The 19,035-nt window shown below is 42.9% G+C and overlaps 1 protein-coding gene across 1 annotated transcript in view; it reads left to right on the top strand.

Annotated features, from left to right (window-relative positions):
• The window catches only part of LOC118374386 (plexin-A2-like), a 321,358-nt gene that overhangs the window by 50,047 nt on the left and 252,276 nt on the right, over positions 1-19,035 (top strand). The window lies entirely within an intron of this gene.

Below are 19,035 nucleotides of genomic sequence, written 5' to 3'. Positions count from 1 at the left end.
GGAACAAGCATACCATGCATTAATTTTAGTACAGCGCTCAGTCAACAAATAAAGCCAAACAGATATCCTCCATGTTGGAGTCAACAGAAGTCAGAAATAGCATTATAAATATTAACTTACCTTTGATCAGACAAAAAGGTCAAAAAGTTCCATTACAGTCCGTAGAAACATGTCAAACGAAGCACAGATTCAATCTTTAGGATGTTTTTAACATAAATCTTCAATAATGTTTCAACCGGAGAATTCCTTTGTCTTCAGCATTGCAATGGAACGCAAGCTAACTCTCACGTGAAAGAGCGTGGCCAGCTCGTGCCTCTCTGGCAGACCTCTGACTCATTCGCCCCCGCTTCACAGTACAAGCATCAAACAAGGTTCTAAAGACTGTTGACATCTAGTGGAAACCTTAGGAAGTGAAATATAACCACATAGACACTGTGTATAGGCCAACAATTGAAAAACTACAAACCTCAGATTTCCCACTTCCTGGTTGGATTTTATCTCAGGTTTTTGCCTGCCATGTGAGTTCTGTTATACTCACAGACATCATTCAAACAGTTTTAGAAACTTCAGAGTGTTTATATCCAAATCGACTAATAATATGCATATATTAGCAACTGGGACTGAGTAGCAGGCAGTTTACTCTGGGCACGCTATTCATCCAAAATTCCCAATGCTGCCCCCTACCCTAGAGAAGTTAAGACAGAGAGCCATTTTTTAAATTTGGATTTTATTTAACTAGCCAAGTCAGATAAGAACAAATTCTTATTTTCAATGACAGCCTAGGAACAGTGGGTTAACTGCCTTGTTCAGGGGCAGAACAACAGATTTGTACCTTGTCAGCTCAGGGATTTGATCTTGCAACCATTTCAGTTACTAGTCCGGGAGCGTAATTATAGCTTCAAGCTCATTACCATAACGCAACGTTAACTATTAATGAAAATCGCAAATGAAATGAAAGAAATATATTCACTCACAAGCTTAGCCTTTTGTTAACAACACTGTCATCTCAGATTTTCAAAATATGCTTTTCAACCATAGCTACACTGTTACGGTAAATGAGTGATGAGGTGTGGAGTCAGGCGCAGAGAGCAAAATATGTGGGAAAAAAACACGCTTTAATGTCCCGGAAACATAACATGAACAAAAGTGGAAACACAAATGAACAGAAATATAAACGGACAGCGTGAAACCCAAATGCAAACAAAAATACACTCAAACAACAAAACAGACGAACAAGCCCGCACGAAACAGAAGCGGGCTGAACAGACTATATATAACCCTACCCTAACAACCAAACAAGAAACAGGTGCTACCAATAGACAGAACTAAAGGAACACAGAACAACGGATCGGCGATAGCTAGTAGACCGGCGACGACGACCGCCGAGCGCCACCCGAACAAGAAGGGGAGTTACCTTTATTCGTGACATACACAAGCATTTGCGTAAGAGTATTGATAGCTAGCATAGCATTAAGCCTAGCATTCAGCAGGCAACATTTTCACAAAAACAAGAAAAGCATTAAAATAAAATAATTTACCTTTGAAGAACGTCAGATGTTTTCAATGTGGAGACTCTCAGTTAGATAGCAAATGTTCAGTTTTTCCAAAAATATTATATGTGTAGGAGAAATCGCTCCGTTTTGTTCATCACGTTTGGCTAAGAAAAAAATCTGTAAATTAAGTCTCTACAACGCCAAACTTTTTACCAAATTAACTCCATAATATCGACAGAAACATGGCTTACGTTGTTTAGAATCAATCCTCAAGGTGTTTTTCACATATCTATTCGATGATAAATCATTTGTGGCAGCTGTGTTTCTCCTCGAGGCAAACAAAAAATACACACAGCTGGAGATTACGCAATAATTGCAACGGAGGACACCAAGCGGCCACCTGGTAGATGTAGTCTCCTAAGGTCAATCTTCCAATGATTTGCCTACAAATACGTCACAATGCTGTCGACACCTTGGGGAAACGACAGAAAGTCTAAGCTCATTCGTGACCCATACACAGCCATATAAGGAGACATTGGAACACAGCGCATTCAAAATCTGGGGCACTTCCTGTATGAAATTTAATCTTGGTTTCACCTGTAGCATTAGTTCTGTGGCACTCACAGACAATATCTTTGCAGTTTTGGAAATGTCAGAGTGTTTTTTTTCCAAAGCTGTCAATTATATGCATTGTCGAGCATCTTTTCGTGACAAAATATCTTGTTTAAAATGGGAACGTTTTTTTATCCATAAATTAAAAGAGCGCCCCCTATATCCAAGAAGTTAACCACTAGGCTACCCTGCCGCCCCAGCCATACAAGTGGTTGTAGGAACAATACCCAGTATTGTAACAATACATCCATCAGTAGTATTGGTCAGACAGGATCAGGTGAGGGAGGAAGAATCCTCATCTGTGTGATGTCCTGCTGAATGCACAGGTGGCAAATCTGCTGTGCTAATGTTGTCTGCATTTTAGCTAGCTCCCAGTCCCAACACATTGAGGGAGGGAGGGAGTGGGATGAGATAGAAAGAGAGAGACAGGAAGAGAGGGAGGGAGAGAGACAGACAGACAGATTGTGGTGTGATCTCAGTGTAATGTCTGTGCCACCTGAGCCTGGTTGGTTTTCAAACCTCTTCTCCTTTAACACCCCTCCCTCTCTTCATCCCCTCCTGCGGCTCCCCACACCACAGCCCCACACACGCCCCTGCCCTCCACGTGCATGCGCGCACACACACACACATACACACACAACCTCAACCCAAAGCCTCATAGCCCACCTAGCCACCGGAGCAGTGGGGTGCAGTCCAACCCACCATCTGTATGTAAACCACGCACTGAGGGAGAGACAAAGAACACACACATACACACTCATACACACACATACACGTGCATACACACACACATACATACGCATACACACACATACACATGTATACAGACATATACACACATACACACACATACACACACATACATACACACACACACATATACACACATACAGTATATACACACACAAACACACAAAGGCAGACATGTCAACAAAGACTGTCATATATCTGCAATACAGTTATCTTACAATCCCTTTGGCACTAATTTCAGAACCTTGTGATCCGCTTTCAAAACTCTCGACACAAAACTCAAAACGGTCATCACTTGTAACACAGGCTGTCCAATGTTCAACACATTGCATGGTTCATATCTCTAAAGAAACCTTGCACTTGCAGAATCATTGGTTCAAATAACTCATTTATCATGAAATACCATAGGAACAATAATTTAGATCACCCATACACAAGATACCGATATTTTCACTGTGTAGTTGTTCGTTCAATCATTAAATGTTGTAGTAGAAAATATGTCACGTTTCATTATGGTAATACACATAAATACATCACTGTAAAAGGACTAGTAAAGAGACTACTACAGACACAATGGAATCATTGAACAAAATCAGAAATGTATTGATGAAATACAATAAAATCACTCATCGGTTTCTTTGAATCAAAGCAAAAATAATTAGCTCCAAAAAACAAACAAAAAACTACAGTAAAACATCAACTGCAGTGTTCCTCACCTGGCTTACTGTAAAACATCACTGCAGTGTTCCTCACCTGACTTACTGTAAAACATCACTGCAGTGTTCCACACCTGGCTTACTGTAAAACATCACTGCAGTGTTCCTCACCTGGTTTACTGTAAAACATCACTGCAGTGTTCCTCACCTGGCTTACTGTAAAACATCAACTGCAGTGTTCCTCACCTGGCTTACTGTAAAACATCAACTGCAGTGTTCCTCACCTGGCTTACTGTAAAACATCAACTGCAGTGTTCCTCACCTGGCTTACTATAAAACATCAACTGCAGTGTTCCTCACCTGGCTTACTGTAAAACATCAACTGCAGTGTTCCTCACCTGGCTTACTGTAAAACATCAACTGCAGTGTTCCTCACCTGGCTTACTGTAAAACATCACTGCAGTGTTCCTCACCTGGCTTACTGTAAAACATCACTGCAGTGTTCCTCACCTGGCTTACTGTAAAACATCACTGCAGTGTTCCTCACCTGGCTTACTGTAAAACATCACTGTTTTAATTAGTCAAACATCTTGGGAAGAATCTTCGGGCATAGCGAATCCAGGCCTGCTGTGATGTCATTGCATGCATCATCTATCGCCAGGAGAAGGGTGGCTTGTTCGTGAGGGCACCTATCATATACCTTCCACCTCCACGTGGAGAAAAATTCCTCAATCTGGTTTTTAGGAAAGGAGAGTATGGGGTTAAGTACAGGGTGGTAAATTGTGGATGGGCCTGAAACCATGCTTGATCCATTTGAGCATGGTGGAACCTGACATTATCCCACACAATGACATAGGTAATATAATAATAATATATGCCATTTAGCAGACGCTTTTATCCAAAGCGACTTACAGTCATGTGTGCATACATTCTACGTATGGGTGGTCCCGGGAATCGAACCCACTACCCTGGCGTTACAAGCGCCATGCTCTACCAACTGTGCTACAGCTCTAAAGACCTGGTTTAGCTCATCAAGGAAGGTTACATTCCAACAGCGAACCATGTGGCTGCCTGCAACTCAATATATAGAGTATATAGGGTAGAGAGCTTTAGATGTTGTTCGACCAAACATTAGAACAGGCAAGATGAGTAATCTAAGCAACTTTGACCGTGCTATGATTGTTGATGGCACACATGGTGATTCCAGCATCTCAGAAACAGCTGCCCTCCTGGGATTTTTACACACTACAGTTTCTAGAGTTTACAGAGAATGGTGTGATAAACAAACACTTTCAATGAGCGGCAGTTCTGTGGGCAAAAACACCTTTTTAATGAGAGAGGTCAGAGGAGAATGTCCAGACTCATTCAAGCTAACAGAAAGGCCACAAATACTCAAATAACAGCTGTTTAAAACAGTGTTGTGCAGAAGGGCATCTCTTAATGTACAACACCGTTAATAATTCCGGCTGTTGTGGAGGCAAAAGGGGGTCCTACCCAGTACTAGATAGGTGTACATAATAAAGTGGCTGGTGAGGGTGCAGTAATGTCAAATCTGAAAACATGGTCTGATAAAGAATGATGATGAAATATTACATCCGTAGATAATGTAGTCCAATTGGTTCATATTCCATGGTAATTGGTGTCAATGGATCTCATTATCCTGAAACTTTCATGATCTAAACATGTAATATTAGTGCCAGAGTGATTGTAAAAAACTGTACCACACACACTTCTCTCCACCTGCTGCTTTATTAACCCTCCACATGCTGCTTTATTAACTCTTTACATGCTGCTTTATTAACTCTCCACATGCTACTTTATTAACCCTCCACATGCTGCTTTATTAACTCTCCACATGCTGCTTTATTAACTCTCCACATGCTGCTTTATTAACTCTCCACATGCTGCTTTATTAACTCTCCACATGCTGCTTTATTAACTCTCCACATGCTGCTTTATTAACTCTTCACATGCTGCTTTATTAACTCTCCACATGCTGCTTTATTAACTCTCCACATGCTGCTTTATTAACTCTCCACATGCTGCTTTATTAACTCTCCACATGCTGCTTTATTAACTCTTCACATGCTGCTTTATTAACTCTCCACATGCTGCTTTATTAACTCTCCACATGCTGCTTTATTAACTCTCCACATGCTGCTTTATTAACTCTCCACATGCTGCTTTATTAACTCTCCACATGCTGCTTTATTAACTCTCCACATGCTGCTTTATTAACTCTCCACATGCTGCTTTATTAACTCTCCACATGCTGCTTTATTAACTCTTCACATGCTGCTTTATTAACTCTCCACATGCTGCTTTATTAACTCTCCACATGCTGCTTTATTAACTCTCCACATGCTGCTTTATTAACTCTTCACATGCTGCTTTATTAACTCTCCACATGCTGCTTTATTAACTCTCCACATGCTGCTTTATTAACTCTCCACATGCTGCTTTATTAACTCTCCACATGCTGCTTTATTAACTCTCCACATGCTGCTTTATTAACTCTCCACATGCTGCTTTATTAACTCTCCACATGCTGCTTTATTAACTCTTCACATGCTGCTTTATTAACTCTCCACATGCTGCTTTATTAACTCTCCACATGCTGCTTTATTAACTCTTCACATGCTGCTTTATTAACTCTCCACATGCTGCTTTATTAACTCTCCACATGCTGCTTTATTAACCCTTCACATGCTGCTTTATTAACTCTTCACATGCTGCTTTATTAACTCTCCACATGCTGCTTTATTAACTCTTCACATGCTGCTTTATTAACTCTCCACATGCTGCTTTATTAACTCTCCACATGCTGCTTTATTAACTCTCCACATGCTGCTTTATTAACTCTCCACATGTTGCTTTATTAACTCTTCACACACTGCTTTATTAACTCTTCACACACTGCTTTATTAACTCTTCACATGCTGCTTTTATGCTGATTTATTAACTCTTCACATGCTGACTGGTGCATGGCACTCATTGCTGGCTACAGACAGCCAGATAGACAGACAGACAGACAGACAGACAGACAGACAGACAGACAGACAGACAGACAGACAGACAGACAGACAGACAGACAGATATGTATCTTCATTCCATCCCACCAGTTAAGATCTATCATTCTCTCCCTATCTCCATATAGTAGAAGGATCTGTCTTCCACTCCATGGCGGGATACATCAATTGAGCCTCTGTTGCAGATTCAGTGTTATCAGGACAATGCAGGATTGTCCAGTCTGGTTCTCTAACTGCTTTAACATTTAGACAAGTAGAGAGGGACTCCTTGTTCCAGCCCCATCATTCATAACCACTCTGAATGACCAGAACTGACTATGGCATGCACATACAACAGTGTGGTCTGGGGCCAGCTCTGTCTCTATCTGACTGTGTGACCCGTAACTAAGCATTTCACTGTTAGTCTATACCTGTTTTCTATGAAGCATGTGACCAATAACATATGATTTGGTTTGATTTTCTGGATGGAGAGGTAGTGTAGTGAATGACTGGTTGGCAGACAAGGAGGAGGGGTGCAAAGTGCAATCAGCCGCAGTGTGATGGCAGCCACCATCCTTCCATTACATCACACACATAGTGCTGCGCTGCCGGGGTCTCTGTGTGCTGCGAGGACAAGAGAGGGGACAGAAGGGATGCTGTGAGGCACAGTGAGGAGACACACACACACACCCTGCTCTGGTGCACACCTCCTAAATGTCAGCAATGCTCTATAATCAGAGGGGGAGGCCAGAGGGGGCTGGATGCTCAGTGTAGTCGAGCGGAGCGCCATGTACTCTGTCATTTCTTCATCTTACTGTAGCCTCCTGAATGAATTACAGAACAAAAGAGAGAGGTGAGTTTGTCCTCAGTTCCGGTATGACATGGAGGGACCATCCTGCTCTGCTCTCTGCTCTCTAGCCTGTTTAGGTAGGTATGTAAGTAGTGGGTATCTCTCCCACCTTTACTTTCTGTGTCTCTGTGGAGCTCCATGAAGCTATGGTAGATGTTGGAGGATCTCACTCACTCACTGATACTGGGTTACTATTCACCTGCAAATACTGTACCACCCACTTCTACAGAACCGTACATGCTCTTGCTGCTGGTTCAGCTTGCATTATTCAGAGAAACCCATTCATGCATGAGGAAAGGAAGGTGTGTTTTTATGTCAGCATTTCTGTAAGCTTATTAAGGACTCAGTCTAGCGTTAGGATGAGACAGGACAGGTATGGAGATAGAGAGTGAGACAGAGGTAGAGAGAGAGAGAGAGAGAGAGAGAGAGAGAGAGAGAGAGAGAGAGAGAGAGAGAGAGAGAGAGAGAGAGAGAGAGATAAAGTGTGAGAGAGAGAGAGAGAGAGAGAGAGAGAGAGAGAGAGAGAGAGAGAGAGAGAGAGAGAGAGAGAGAGAGAGAGAGAAGAGAAAATACAAAAGGAGGACAAGGTGTTGTGTACACACAAAACAATCTATTCATGTTTTGGTGAGTATACATGCCTGTTTTTCTCTGCTCCATCTCCATGGGGTTGTCTGTTTGTAGTAGAGGAGGTTGTCAGAGAGGTCATTGAGTGTGTGTGTGTGTGTATGTGTGAATGTGTGTGTGTGTGTGTGTGTGTGTGTGTGAGTGTGTGTGTGTGTGTGTGTGTGTGTGTGTGTGTGTGTGTGTGTGTGTGTGTGTGTGTGTGTGTGTGTGTGTGTGTGTGTGTGTGTGTGTGTGTGTGTGTGTGTATGTGTGAGTGTGTGCGTGTGTGCGTGTGTGCGTGTGTGCGTGTGTGTGTGTGTGTGTGTGTGTGTGAGCTGTGAGGTGGTCAACCGGCCGGTGTGTCCAGCAATTCATAATTCATGTGGAATAATCCAAATCTCCCATGTGAGGGCTTTCAGAAGTGAAACCTGTGGAGAAACCATTTAATTTACACTGGCTGCTTCTCCAAACACCAATTAAAGACAAACATCAGTCAGATGCAGCTACAGCACATGTGGAGTAGAGGGACTCGTCTGGTGTTTTTTAACAGTATTCTGATACATACTCATGCACACTGACACACACATGCTGCAGCACATGTGGTGTGGAGGGACTAGTCTGTTGTGTGTGTCTGTGGGCCTCCCTTCACAGCGGTCTCCACCATGCTCTCTTACACATATGGAGCTTCCCTCTCCCCCTACTCCTCCTCTACCTCTCCCCTACCTCTCCTCTACTTCTCCTCTACCTCTCCTCTACCTCTCCTCTACCCCTCCTCTACCTCTCAGCTACCTCTCCTCTACTTGGTCCTTCTGTGGCTCAGTTGGTAGAGCATGGCGCTCTAACGCCAGGGTAGTGGGTTCGATTCCCGGGACCACCCATCGTAGAATGTATGCACACATGACTGTAAGTCGCTTTGGATAAAAGCGTCAGCTAAATGGCATATATTATTATTATTATTATTTATTATTATTACTTCTCCTCTACCTCTCCTCTACCTCTCCTCTTCTTCTCCTCTACCTCTCCTCTACCTCTCCCCTACCTCTCATCTACCTCTCCTCTACCTCTCCTCTACCTCTCCTCTACCTCTCCCCTACCTCTCCTCTACCCTACCTCTCCCCTACCTCTCCTCTACCTCTCCTCTACCTCTCCTCTACTTCTTCTCTACCTCTCCTCTTCCTCTCCCCTACCTCTCCCCTACCTCTCCTCTACCTCTCCTCTACTTCTTCTCTACCTCTCCCCTACCTCTCCTCTACCTCTCCTCTACCTCTCCCCTACCTCTCCCCTACCTCTCCCCTACCTCTCCTCTACCTCTCCTCTACCTCTCCTCTACTTCTTCTCTACCTCTCCTCTACCTCTCCCCTACCTCTCCTCTACCTCTCCTCTACCTCTCCTCTACTTCTTCTCTACCTCTCCTCTACCTCCCCTACCTCTCCTCTACCTCTCCTCTACCTCTCCTCTACCTCTCCTCTACCCCTCCTCTACCTCTCCCCTACCTCTCATCTACCCCTCCTCTACCTCTCATCTACCTCTCCTCTACCTCTCCCCTACCTTTCCTCTACTTCTCCTCTACCTCTCCTCTACCTCTCCTCTACCCCTCCTCTACCTCTCACCTACCTCTCCTCTACTTCTCCTCTACCTCTCCTCTACCTCTCCCCTACCCCTCCTCTACTCCGCCTCTACCTCTCCTCTACCTCTCCCCTACCTCTCCTCTACCTCTCCTCTACCCCCTCTACCCCTCCTCTACCTCTCTCCTCTACATCTCCCCCACATCCCCCCTCCGCTACCTTTCTCCCATCTCCCTCTGCTTCTCCCCTACTCCCCCCCACCATCCACTACTCCCTCCCACCATCCCCTCCCTCTACCCTCCCCTACTTCCCCCTAACCTCCCCTACTCACCCTTCCCTCCCTCTCCCTCTATCCTCCCCCTCCCGTCCCCTACCTCTCTCCATCTCCCCCAGCCATACATAATTGATACACTCCTAGCTTGATCGACTGGATGTATTTTCATCCTCTTTCTCTGATTGATTCCCTCTCTCCAATTATTCCTAATCTCCCTTGTTGCTCCCTTACCCCCCTAATCTCCCTTATTGCCCCCCACACACACACACACACACTCCTCCCTAGCTTTGTAGAGCACCATTGGCCACTCCTATAGCCTATAGTCTACTGCCTTGTGTATCTGTCCAGACTACTTGTATCCACACCACAGCAGTAGTACAGCTACTGGGTACAAGCAGTCACCTCAGTCACCTCACCTCTCATACCCCCCAGCCACATGGAACCCACTGCTCCAGTTTGTCATTACTCTATGCAGCTGGCAATCGGTTCAGGGAACACATGTTGAAATCCAATGCCACGTGTGTGAGTGAGTTTGTGTTTCTGCGTGCGTGTGTGTGTGTAACCTCAGCCTGAGGCTTCTCACGAGTGGTTGTTCATTTACCTTGGTTATGTAAACTTAGAATTCTCATTATTCAGACAGACTGAGTTCAGACTGCGGTCATCTAATGCCACACATTGGGTTTCTCCTCTTTCCTCCCCTTCCCTTCCCCTACCCTCCTGTTCTGTCAGTGTGTCTGTCTGTTGGCTCTTTCTGATGCCAGAGACCACTCCTTCAGCTTCACAGTGTGAGGAAAGGAAAGGGATGCAAGGGGCTTTGGCACTGACTGTCTGGAGTAAGAGGTGGCAGAGTGGCATGCTGACTGACTCCTCAGAAGGGGCAGTGGGTAGTTAGAGCTCATTGGCTCATTGACCGGGCAGCAGCAGTGGTGGCGCTGTGCCTGTTGTAGCACAATCTCCTTTTCCCTCCTCCACTTTATTTTCTTCTCACTGAACTGACAGAGGAGAGGAGAGGAGAGAGGAGAGGACCCCGCCCTCCCTCCCTCCCTCCCTCCCTCCCTCCCTCCCTCCCTCCCTCCCTCCCTCCCTCCCTCCCCCTCCCTCCCCTCTCTCCCTCCCCCCTCTCTCTCTCTCTCTCTCTCCCTCTCTCCCCTCCCTCCCTTCTTCTCTCGCCACCCTCCCCACCATCTCTTTCTCTCTCCATCTCTCTCTCTCAGTGGGGAAAGGTGTGTGTGGATGATCGATGTTTCCCATAAACAGTGACGTGGTGGGCTGGCTGCTCTCATAAAAAATGGATGGGGGTTGGGAGGTGTAAGGGAGAGGGGTGTAGGGATGTAGGTGGCAGGCTGTTCCAGAGGTGCCAGCTGTGGTATGTGGGGGGGCTGTGAGGTCCAAACTAGGCCTGTTGCCTTGGTAATGGCTTGTGGAATTGCTTCCTCTCTGCCTTCCTGGCAACGGTGGGTTTCTGAGTACTGGAGCACGTCTGGCTCCAAACACACACGAGTGATGCGCGGGTTGACTCATAAGCCACAGTCCCCACGGTTTTATCCGTGGGTTGGGCAGGTTTACGATCATGAAATATTGTGTGGATGAAGGACGGGTGGGTGTCTGTCGGGTTGTATAAAGAGAAAACGCACACAAAATTGAAAGAAAGGATCCAATCCTTTAGAGGATTTATCAGCGTCATAAAGCTGATAGTCGGCTATTTCAACCACATAAAATATGCATCCACCCAAACTGAAATCTGAAGACATCTATTTCCTTACTTCCGGTCAAAGGAATGTTATTTGGACTTTTTGCACAAACATCTTTCCTGATTTGTTTTGTTGGTATATTGCATTTATATTGCATTTTATCCCTGGTCCCTAAACTTTACCGATGTCAACTAGATTGAAGCTTTTATTCTATGGATTTCAATATGACATTATTCTAGTGAGTAAGGGTTTATTTAGTCTTCCAGGGCAACATATAATGACATCTAATTCAAGCAAAACATCTTCAAAAAATGATTCCGTCATCTCTTACTCTAGCCTTTAGGACATTGTCTATATTATCAGGTTAGGGCCGTGTGTAGGCCTCATATTGTAAATGTATCACATATAGACTAGTCAGGCGGTTGCAGATGGGTTATTAGCAATTGCGGGCGGGTGTGGGCGAATTAAAAGCTGACCTGCACACCACTCTCCTTTTCTATCTCTCTTCCCTTTCTCCTTTCCCTCCATCCATCATGCTGGTGCAGTGTGATTGGCTGCCTCTCAGTACAGCATGGCCGATAGAGGGTTAGAATGAAATGGCCATTCAGAATGACCATTTATCCCTCACGTACAGAACCAGCATAGAGGAATCCTCCTGCTTTCTAATGCTCATATATTGTCATTTTCTGCTGTGTGTGTGTGTGTGTGTGTGTGTGTGTGTGTGTGTGTGTGTGTGTGTGTGTGTGTGTGTGTGTGTGTGTGTGTGTGTGTGTGTGTGTGTGTGTGTGTGTGTGTGTGTGTGTGTGTGTGTGTGTGTGTGTGTGTGCGCAAGTGCTCACTCTGAGGGTAGCCAACAGTCTTTCTCTGACAGTACTGAGGAAGTGTCTCTTCTTCTCTCCTTCCTTCTCTCTTATTCGTTCCGTTTTGACAGCTCTGTCTGTTCAGCCAATCTCCCACTGACAGCTCTCTCTCTCTCTCTCTCTCTCTCTCTCTCTCTCTCTCTCTCTCTCTCTCTCTCTCTCTCTCTCTCTCTCTCTCTCTCTCTCTCTCTCTCTCTCTCTCTCTCTCTCTCTCTCTCTCTCTCTCTCTCTCTCTCTCTCTCTTGCTTTATTGGCATGGCAGACATGTTAACATTGCCAAAGCAAGTGAAATAGATAATGAACAAAAGTGAAATAATCAATCAAAAATTAACATAACTATTTCTCTCTCTCTCAGCCTCTACATAGGCCTACAACAGCCAGAGAACAATATTACAACGTTTTAGCAGCTTTATAGCAACATTCAGGTAACAAAGTCAGGATGAAAAGCTCCACATTTAAAATGTATAGGCATAAAGAAATGAACATTTTATTTGAAGGGTACCCATATAAAGACTTCTAAACAAATTCCTAACCCATACAAAACACATTCATTCACAGTCTTGGAAGTGTGGATGTCAGTCATGCAGTTCTGCCTGCGTGTGCCTGGGCTATAACCTTTCCCCTTCTCTCTCATTACCTGCCCCACTATGACTTCCTCTCATACCTTACATTACATTAGCATTCAATTAGAAGAATGATACAATTAATTTACCATATAACGCTACCCCTCGTTGCTCATGGAGCTGTGCCCCCGTTCTATTGGTGGTTTGTAGTATTATTCTCTCTTTGTCTTCAAAAGACAGACACATTGTCTGGAGGACTGCACATACTGAGCATAAACAGTAAACAGACACACTCACTGTCCCTCTGCTGTCCTCTCCTCACGGTGGGAGAACGGGCCTCGTTGTGCTGTCTGGCCTGCTGTGTTGAGTGACTGCAGCGTGTGCTGAGCTGGCCAACAGCTGCTCTTCTCTGATCCTTCCCTCCGCCTCTCTCCACCTCCCTCCATCCCTCCACCTCTCTCCACCCCTACACCCCCTGTCCTCCTCACCTCTGCTGTACAAACCCACTCTGGACAATACATCAATAATCCCTCTCTCTCTGTTTCTCTCTCTTTCTTTGTCTTTCTCTCTGTCTACATATCTCAATTTATGTCTGTGTTGTTTGTCTGTCTTTGTTTGTCTCTGTATGTGTTTGTATACCCGCTGACACGGGCTTGGGTCTGGTAACATTATTACATTATCAGGGTCTCACTCCTAACCTCGTGACAGCTGTCTCCTCATTGTTATGGCCTTGAAATAGATCTGCCTCAGTCAGGGAAAGTAAGTTTTATTGCTTTCACCATGTGGGGAGAAAACTATGGAGAGATGATATCGGGTTAGTGGTTAGGGAAAATATAATTTTGAATGGAACTGAATTGTGTGTGTGTGTGTGGGGGGGGGGGCTTACGTGTCAATAGCTCCCTTTGTGTGCTGAGGGCCTCACTTCACAGCCTGGGACAGGTGGATATCTATAGGGGCCCAACCCCTGCCTCCTAACCTCACCCAGCCCCTAACCCAGCCCCTCACGTACAACAAGCCTGTGTTTGGGGAACACAGGGGGGCTCTTAAAGTACCAAATGGGGTGTTACTCTGCCCCTCCCTCCCAGTGGGCCCCCAGTCTCACACTGGCCATCGATCTGAAGAGAGAGACAGAAAGAGACAGGGCTGAATAGAGAGAGGTTGGCCTTGTCTGTCAGAAACGCTGGCTCTCTTTGTATGTTATTCTGGATGCTTTCAAAGAAAATATACTGTAGTTGTAAGGATAGTATTGGAAGGATAATGTTGGAAGGGTAGTGTTGGAAGGATAGTATTGGAAGGATAATGTTGGAAGGATAATGCTGGAAGGATAACGTTGTAAGGACATTATTGGAATGCTAATTCTGTAAGGATAACGATGGAAGGATAGTATTGGAAGGATAACGGTGGAAGGGTAATGTTGGAGGAATAGTGTTGGAAGCATACCGCTGGAAGGATAATGATGTAAGGATAACGATGGAAGGATAGTATTGGAAGGATAACGGTGGAAGGGTAATACTGGAAGGATAGTGTTGGAAGGATACCGCTGGAAGGATAATGATGTAAGGATAACGATGGAAGGATAGTATTGGAAGGATAACGGTGGAAGGGTAATACTGGAAGGATAGTATCGTAAGGATACCGCTGGAAGGATAATGATGTAAGGATAGTATTGGAAGGATAATGTTGGAAGGATAATGTTGGAGGAATAGTGTTGGAAGCATAATCGGTTTATCCGTGTTGGTTGTGACCATGTTGTTTACTTACCCTGGTTGTAAAAGCTGATATCCTATGCATTTTGAAAATCCTTTACTTCATTTGTCCCTGTGTTCTGTGGAGATATTCTGTATAGTATGTGGTCTTTGTGTCGGTGTGCTGAAATCTCCCTAGGAGAGACAGGTGTGAGAGGATCATTCCACTAGGCCTGAGGTGAACAGGCTGACTGCCATACAGGCCTCCCAGCTGGAAGACTTTAGTAGGGATGTAGTAATTCACTGATACGATACACATCAATCCCCAATTAGAATGTTTAAGATAGACTGTAAGTGCATTGGTCTGCAGACCCTAAAACCCATCCAAATGTAACATGTTGGTCAGAAAATCAAACGTTACAAATCACTGATATCTTTTTATTTATTTCCGAAAATACCTCTCATTTTTTTGTGATATACTGATGCGAGCTCTCCTTCAGTGTTGAACAGCATATAACGGTGTTGACAGTTATTGGTCTACAAGTCATTTTGCATGCCGAACAATCACAGGCAATATCAGTTATCTATGCACTCTTGAAAATGTGGTGTTTTACTGGAATAAAAGTAAGCTACCGGAGACAATTCTCATCTGGCGATACCTGCTGAATGGAGCTTAAAATATACTGTCTATTATTTTGATTGTCCAGGGTCACCATCAGCAGTAGTTTTTGAGTTTCAATGAATAAACATGTGGAACTCTACGTGCGCCTTGGTCCAAGTATGATACCACAACGAGCGTGACAGTTTGAGCCCTTGTGTGAGTGTGTTTTTATTTAACTAGGCAAGTCAGTTAAGAACAAATTATTATTTACAATGACGGCCTTCCCGAGCCAAACACAGAAGATGCTGGGCCAATTTTGCACCACCCTATGGGACTCCCAATCACAGCCAGATGTGATTCAGCCTGGATTTGAACCGGGGATTGAAATGACGCCTATTTGCAATGAGAGGCAGTGCCTTAGACACTGTGCCACTCGGGAGTGTTTAGAGTACACAATTGTGTGAAACATGTTTTGAATATTGCAGCCTGTTTTTCAGGATACATTGGAAAAAAATGCAGCATCCAGGGATGGAAGAAGGAAATCACTGAGTATGCCAATAGAATAGGCATTTTGAGAGGGAATCTCTTGGTATGTCTGTCTGTCAGTCTGTGTGTATGTCATGTATGGAGGAGCCTTTCACACATATATCTGTGTGTCTGAGTGTGTGTTTTATTTACAGACAGATTGTGTTTTAGAGTGTGCTTTTTTAACAGACAGATTGGGTTTTAGTGTGTGTTTTCTTCACAGACATATTGTGTTTTAGAGTGTGCTTTCTTCACAGACACATTGTGTTTTAGTGTGTGCTTTCTTCACAGACATATTGTGTTTTAGAGTGTGCTTTCTTCACAGACATTGTGTTTTAGAGTGTGCTTTCTTCACAGACATATTGTGTTTTAGAGTGTGCTTTCTTCACAGACATTGTGTTTTAGAGTGTGCTTTCTTCACAGACATATTGTGTTTTAGTGTGTGCTTTCTTCACAGACATATTGTGTTTTAGTGTGTGCTTTCTTCACAGACATATTGTGTTTTAGTGTGTGCTTTCTTCACAGACATTGTGTTTTAGAGTGTGCTTTCTTCACAGACATATTGTGTTTTAGTGTGTGCTTTCTTCACAGACATTGTGTTTTAGAGTGTGCTTTCTTCACAGACATATTGTGTTTTAGTGTGTGCTTTCTTCACAGACATATTGTGTTTTAGTGTGTGCTTTCTTCACAGACATTGTGTTTTAGAGTGTGCTTTCTTCACAGACATATTGGGTTTTAGAGTGTGCTTTCTTCACAGACATTGTGTTTTAGAGTGTGCTTTCTTCACAGACATATTGTGTTTTAGTGTGTGCTTTCTTCACAGACATATTATGTTTTAGAGTGTGCTTTCTTCACAGACATATTATGTTTTAGTGTGTGCTTTCTTCACAGACATATTGTGTTTTAGAGTGTGCTTTCTTCACAGACATTGTGTTTTAGTGTGTGCTTTCTTCACAGACATATTGTGTTTTAGAGTGTGCTTTCTTCACAGACACATTGTGTTTTAGTGTGTGCTTTCTTCACAGACATATTGTGTTTTAGAGTGTGCTTTCTTCACAGACATTGTGTTTTAGAGTGTGCTTTCTTCACAGACATATTGTGTTTTAGAGTGTGCTTTCTTCACAGACATATTGTGTTTTAGTGTGTGCTTTCTTCACAGACATTGTGTTTTAGAGTGTGCTTTCTTCACAGACATTGTGTTTTAGAGTGTGCTTTCTTCACAGACATATTGTGTTTTAGTGTGTGCTTTCTTCACAGACATTGTGTTTTAGAGTGTGCTTTCTTCACAGACATATTGTGTTTTAGTGTGTGCTTTCTTCACAGACATTGTGTTTTAGAGTGTGCTTTCTTCACAGACATATTGTGTTTTAGTGTGTGCTTTCTTCACAGACATATTGTGTTTTAGAGTGTGCTTTCTTCACAGACATATTGTGTTTTAGTGTGTGCTTTCTTCACAGACATATTGTGTTTTAGAGTGTGCTTTCTTCACAGACATATTGGGTTTTAGAGTGTGCTTTCTTCACAGACATTGTGTTTTAGAGTGTGCTTTCTTCACAGACATTGTGTTTTAGAGTGTGCTTTCTTCACAGACATATTGTGTTTTAGTGTGTGCTTTCTTCACAGACATATTATGTTTTAGAGTGTGCTTTCTTCACAGACATATTATGTTTTAGAGTGTGCTTTCTTCACATACATTGTGTTTTAGAGTGTGCTTTCTTCACAGACATATTGTGTTTTAGAGTGTGCTTTCTTCACAGACATATTGTGTTTTAGAGTGTGCTTTCTTCACAGACATTGTGTTTTGGAGTGTGCTTTCTTCACAGACATATTGTGTTTTAGAGTGTGCTTTCTTTACAGAGTGTGTTTTAGTGTGTTTTCTTTACAGAAACTAGATGTTGGAACAGACAATAAGCCTGGCTGCCTGGCCTCCTAGCCTCCTATTGCTGCATGTCTTAATCAGAACAAGACAAAATCAATACAACTCATGACTTAAAATGTGTCTAATATGGAACCAATTTACCACTAGACATACACATTCATACACATTCTTATGGTTGTAAAGGAAGGGTATATTACTGGAAACATTCAAAACTACAATCATTTTTATGGGAAAATCTTTCAGGGATTTTATGGAATTCATCACAAGAAATCTTATGGCCCTTTTGGGTACGTCCAATTATCACAGGTGTCTATAATAATCTGGCCCTCTGTATGGCCCTCACATGTAAAATAATTGAATAAGATTATTTTTAAATAAAAAATAGGATGAAAAAGCTGTAAAATATTATCCTAAATACTGTAGAAACCATCAACTTAATTAATACCATTGGTGTTTAATATTAGGGTTTCAGCATGAAATATCCTTTATATATTTAGCTATTTTCTCTTGAACCATGTGGTCTATCAGCTAGAAACTCTGGACAATATGGACACAGATAAAATAAATTAATATTACTGAAGATTCCGGTAACTTTGATAAATTACCAAAAGCTTTGTAACCCGACACATTCCCTAAAAAATAATACAGAATGCATTCTTCAACCCGACACATTCCCTAAAAAATAATACAGAATGCATTCTTCAACCCGACACATTCCCTAAAAAATAATACAGAATGCATTCTTCAACCTGACACATTCCCTAAAAAATAATACAGAATGCATTCTTCAACCCGACACATTCCCTAAAAAATAATACAGAATGCATTCTTCAACCTGACACATTCCCTAAAAAATAATACAGAATGCATTCTTCAACCCGACACATTCCCTAAAAAATAATACAGAATGCATTCTTCAACCTGACACATTCCCTAAAAAATAATACAGAATGCATTCTTCAACCTGACACATTCCCTAAAAAATAATACAGAATGCATTCTTCAACCTGACACATTCCAACTAAAAAAAATAATACAGAATGCATTCTTCAACCTGACACATTCCCTAAAAATAATACAGAATGCATTCTTCAACCTGACACATTCCCTAAAAATAATACAGAATGCATTCTTCAACCTGACACATTCCCTAAAAAATAATACAGAATGCATTCTTCAACCTGACACATTCCCTAAAAAATAATACAGAATGCATTCTTCAACCTGACACATTCCCTAAAAAATAATACAGAATGCATTCTTCAACCTGACACATTCCCTAAAAAATAATACAGAATGCATTCTTCAACCTGACACATTCCCTAAAAAATAATACAGAATGCATTCTTCAACCTGACACATTCCCTAAAAAATAATACAGAATGCATTCTTCAACCTGACACATTCCCTAAAAAATAAT

The sequence above is a fragment of the Oncorhynchus keta genome, chromosome 28 (genome assembly GCF_023373465.1).
Source record: "Oncorhynchus keta strain PuntledgeMale-10-30-2019 chromosome 28, Oket_V2, whole genome shotgun sequence".
NCBI lineage: Eukaryota > Metazoa > Chordata > Actinopteri > Salmoniformes > Salmonidae > Oncorhynchus > Oncorhynchus keta.
Note: the sequence above shows the minus strand (reverse complement) of the source record. Positions and strands in the feature narration are given on the sequence as shown.